The sequence below is a fragment of the Lepidothrix coronata genome, unplaced genomic scaffold (assembly GCF_001604755.1).
Source record: "Lepidothrix coronata isolate B3197 unplaced genomic scaffold, Lepidothrix_coronata-1.0 Scaffold32, whole genome shotgun sequence".
NCBI lineage: Eukaryota > Metazoa > Chordata > Aves > Passeriformes > Pipridae > Lepidothrix > Lepidothrix coronata.
Genome location: NW_016690212.1, coordinates 6674279 through 6679890, shown reverse-complemented (window position 1 = coordinate 6679890; position 5612 = coordinate 6674279).

The following is a 5612-nucleotide window of genomic DNA, read 5'->3' as shown; positions in this document are numbered from 1 at the left end:
TTGCTTCAAAAGTGATGAACAAAGAAGAGGTGAGAAATGCAGATTAAATATCATATTTTGCTCTGCCTGCTGTGTTTGCCTGCATAGTAACAGTATGAGTGCTGGGGGCCGCAGCCTGTTACAGAAACAGGGCTCCAGCATCAGTCTCCAGGGGTCATTATAAAGTTATTTCTGCCATCTACATAAGGTGGATTAATAAACAACTCACCAAATACACTTAGAAGCAGTCTAACTTAGCACAGGTTTACAAAAGGCTTGGAACTAGGACACCTTGCTGAAGGACAGGGGTAAAATGTCAGTGGTTCCCCCTTCTGCAAGTTGGAGATTTTTTTCTGCTGTTTTCATCTGCCCTGCAAACACTTTTAGGTCAGCCAGCAAAGGCATTCGAGGAGTATCTTTGGCTCAGCTGCAAATCTACAGCCTGAAGATAACACAGGAAACATATGGAAAGCCTTGTCTCTGTCACCCCTACTCCCTTTGAGCACAGGGTACCCTTGATTCCAGCTGCCAAGAGGACACACATCACAGTGACTGCTCTGCATAGGAATCCTGGCCAAGCAGGGAGGGCTCTGCTTCTGGATGGGTTTTAGAGATCAACGGCATCACACCTTTACATCTGGCAGCAACGTTGCCATAAGGGATTTCCAATGTAACAAGTAAAGAGTGAAAGCAGCATTACCCCTAAAATTCCTTGCCAAAACAGGAGCTGCATTTCCCCATGTCTGGAGTCAAGTTCAGAGCTGATCTTATGCATCCTTCAAGTTACTCATTTCAGAAATAAAGGCACAGATCTCTTCAGGTACTCAGGTACCAGCTGTGCCTGTTTTGAGTGCTGCCTTACAGACCAGCAGCTGTACAAAGGTGGGCAACTCACCAGCTGCAGTTTCACAGTACAGGGAGAGATCTGAGTGCTGCTGCAAGACTATGGAATTCACATTTGGAAAGCTTTTCTAAGAGAAAACTAATAAAATGGAAAAAAAAAAAAAAAAAGAAAAAAAATGTCTTCCTTCCCAGTGGCAGCTGAACTAATGACACAGTTGTGAACTCTGAAGGCCTCACTGTGAAACAATACAGGAAAGTCATACACAAGAAATACCCTGAGTTCAGTGGCTAAAATTTTGCATCTGATTTTAAATCATCCAGATTCTTTTCCTTTTACACTCAAGGGAGAAATATCCAAGAGGATCATTAAAATTAGTGTCAAAAATCAACAAATTTCCCTCTAAAGGTAAATGTGACTTTCCAGAGACTGTCAAGGAAGCCCTGGGTTAATTTGGCATCTAACTTTTAGACAGCTCAGGCCAATCAGCCCTACACAAAGTGCATGACCATGGCCAATAGTGAGCAGGGCATGCAGAGTTGTTGGAAAGTGACCTTTCATCAGGGTCAAATCCTTATCTCTAGGCTAGTTGTCTTTGATCCCAATGAGCACTATTGAGAAATGGTTTAATGAAATACTGGAGTGCTCCTTCACACAGCAAACAACTATTTCACCAAAATTCATTGTTTTAGTGCCAACTTCCACTTGGGTTCCATTTGTTTAACTGCATTTTTCAATTAGCCAAGTAATTCACTTCCCATCTATTCACATGCACAATACAGAGCAAAAGCAAAAGATTTCACTTGATTCATAACCATGTGTCTCGAGACTTGTGCTTGGACAGTGATATGGGCAGGAGGCAGCAACCTCCTGAAAAATTTCATTACCAAAAAAGCCATACTCAAGGAGCAGGAGTTGTTTGTAAGGGCAGGATTTGAAAAGCTGGAGGTGTTTAAGAATGCAAGCATGCCTAAACACAAAGTACTGTCATTTTTAAACAGAAACTGAGGTAAAAAATTTAATCAGTAAGAAATGGAATATTTTGGGGAGCTTGTCCCGAAAGTGCATATGATTTCTTTTGCTTGAATTGAATAATCAAACACAGGGGAAAAAACAGAAAGTAAAATGGACAAATCTTTCTGCAGCATGACGTTATTTCTTACTCCAGATCATAAACTTATACAGAGTTGTACTGGAAAAACTGAGTCTGGCCAGCCATCTGTGCTATTTATTTTATCAGAGGTGCTTATGTCCATACTCAATGTTGTAGCTTCATGTCTCAAGATCTAGAAAGGAAAAGAAAATCTCGACTTCTCTCTCCAGAGAATTCCATTACTGATAGCAGGAAACACGGCATTGCTTACAGCCCAGAGAATTGACTTTTTATCATGAAACTAAATCTGCAGCAACTTCAGATTTCTGAAACTTTGATTAAAGATGGCAAGTGTCAGCTCAAGTGTAAAACGATTAAAGAGGGGAAAAAATAGGGAAGAAAAAGGTAAAAATATAAACTAAAAAAAAATTTATATTATTTAATAACACTTTGGGAGAGTTATTTCTAATACGCTGAGGTACATATTGACTTTCCAATGCTTAATCTAAAATAAATAATCTGAACTAACACTATACAGATATTTTACATTTGCATAATTCAGACATTCCATTAAGGCCTACATGTACCAAAGGTAACTGGGGGAAACTCTCAAATGACGAGCTCATACTGGCAGATGGCACTAAACAAACGGGTGTCTTTGCCCTTTCATATTTATTCCTATTGCCATAGTGCAAACTTTCAGTGGTGAAACCAAGATGGGAGTCAGAATGTGGCTTGAGCTTTTACATTAATATACAATTAAAATCCATTGTCTTACATACCTGCTTATAAATAAAACTCCATAGATAAGCCTCCACGTCTTTGGTATGACGGCACTAAAGCAAGATCTTGATACCTTGTTGCCAGAAAGCTCGATCTGCCTTAAACTTGACAGAGTATCAGGCAGGATGAATTGGGTAAGCCCCAGTTACCTACAGCCATGGGTTGACACGGCCTTCAGCCTGCAATTTGACCAGGACAATTTGACCAGCTGCAGCTTCCTCAGTGATTTCTGCAGTTTTTTTGTTATTATCCCTGAAATGTCCATTGCAGGTTCTGTCCTGTCTCAGTCCTTATCAGGGGAACCAGGCACACTACAGGGAAGATCTTGGTGTCCCTTTTCTATGGAAAAGGCTTCACATGAAGGCCCTTCTCAATGCTGCCTGTATATCTAGAGAACATGCACATGCCAGACTCAAGGTTAGCAGTGACTGATCACTTGAGACAGCAAGGAGGAAATCTTGTTTCCACCAAGCCCCAAGCAATGCTGCGTTCACAAGTTGTATTTAATAATGCAGATATTCAACTCTGACAGTGGAATTGTCACCAGAAGTGAGTGAGTAGTTCCAGATATCAGAGGTATCAGACTCCCTTTCCTTCCTGAGTTATCCCTCTCACAAACTGCCCATGGCAACCTTGAACATTTCCCCCTTCCCAAGAAGGCTGTTTGGTTGCTGTCACCAGGGGGGTGTATCTGCTCAATCAGGAAGGCAATAGGCAAAAGGAGCAGATAAAATGAGCAAAGCTGACATAGACATCTCTATCAGCCCAGTCACAAACATACAAGTACAGGTATCTTCCAGCAGTTTTGCAGAAATATTTTTGACTCCAGGATGAGACAGTTCCTAAGGCCCAGTAGAATTGCCAAAATCACTTCCTGGCTGAACACAACTCATATAGGAACTTCAAAGGACATCTCCAGGCTCCATCCATCACCAATGACAAGACACTGGTGATTTTCAGGAAAAGGAAGTGTCAGCAAAACAGGATCCTGAAAACCCAGCAGAGACTGATTAGTTTTCCTAAGACTGACAAGGTAAGAAGGCAGTATACTTGGGAGGAAAGCCACAGTACAAGGGAAGACTGTTGTGGTGCTTTGTTGTTTTTTTTTTTAACAAAATAAACAACCTGGGCACCTTCTCAAGATGATTTCCTCCGCTGTCTTGGAAGAATTACACTGGAAAAGATGACTAATTTCCCCATACAGTTTGTCAGTTGTTATTTATGACTAAAAGATTTGCTTCCCTATCTCCTGCACCAACACAGATATATCTTTGTGCAGTCATGAAATAAGAATAAGATTGCTTTATGGATTTAGAACAAAGAATCACGTATTCCTCCTTCAAAGTCCTCTCTTACATTCCAGCAAATTCACTGCTGAGAAACTGATAACAAAAGTCTACCTAAGGAGGCAGCAGTACCAACAGCCTTTTTCCTCCCTTTTCCCTCCAACAGACAAGTTGTATGCCTTGGAGTCTGAAGTATCCAGTAAAAAAACCAGCTAGTATCACCATCTGTAAAAAAGATAATTCTCTCTACTGTATGCTGCTGGGTGCCAAGGATGGACCTTCGAAATTTGAACCAGTAATATCCTTAAGCATTACCTGGAATGAAATATGCTCACAGTCCAGAGAAATATTTGGAAGTTGCTAAATTTAATAGCTACCAAAGGGTTTTAAATGTCCCATCCACAGAAGAGAACATGAAGAACTAATCCAATTATTAAAGTATCTTTCTGCATTTGCCTGTACTTTAACTTATGCTGTTCTATTCTGGCTCAGACCAGGCTGAGGTAACATCATAACTGCAAGAAAAAGGTTGTAAAATTATTTTTGGTTTTTACAACATGTAATCTGCACACTGAAAGGCTCACTGGACCCTACCAGAGACAGTAAACTTACAAATAGGTTTGCAATAGTATGTTAAGCAGGCAGCACACAGATAAAACCTCCTAAAATTCACTTCTCTGGTTTTCTGAAAGATCTTGCGTCCCTTCAGATTCCAAATGTGGCACTCAGGAGGATACACGCAAATTTAGCTCCATGCTATGAGCTGTAGAAATACAGCTCTCTCTTTAGGAGGTATCTGAATTTCCCAATTGTAACAACAGTGTCAGACAGAGAACATAGCATATGCTGAGTTTGTGCCTGAACACAGACAGCTGCTTAGATTCCATGTAGAATTTTCTATTGGATGGGAGGCAGAATTGATAAATATAGAACATGATCTGAAGCAAGACAGTAATCAGCAATGCATTGGTCCTATCATCTTCAGCTCCATAACTATTTTGGAAAGTACTTAGACACAGATGGGGTCTGGACTGAGGAAACCCACACTATGCATAACATTTTCAGGCAGTACCTGAGAATTCTGGCACACTAGAGTGTCACCTAGAGACAGATGTTAAAAAGAATGGCTCTCAGAAGTTAATTTCTCTATGCATGCAGTGTCTTTCATGACTGGCAAAAGAAATTTTAAGTTGTAAATAGCCTGCATTTGGAATAAGCTTAGAAGGTGAGCAGTGTAACCTGCTGCCGAGTTATCAGGGGTCATGGGGATACAACTAGCAGGACAAGTTTGAAGTCCAAACACTATACTGTTGAAAAGACAAAATGAAGCTAATAAAAATGGGTGTTTGAGAGTTGTTAATAAAACAGTTTTCTGTTAGAAAATACTTAACTAATTAGTAAATAGATAAAAATATGTAAGTTATCACATATTATTTCTGTCCAAATATGCCAAAATACATTATTGAAGCTTTTCACTTTGATTTCAGTACGTACTTTAATTTGTTTGTATTTTGATTTTTACATGGAAGGATGCCTTGTGACATAATAATAATGGCCAGTCTTCACGAGCGAAGATTTGGGAAAGGTCATTAACCCTTCGAGCCTGCGCAGTGGATTTTTTAGGTGAGAC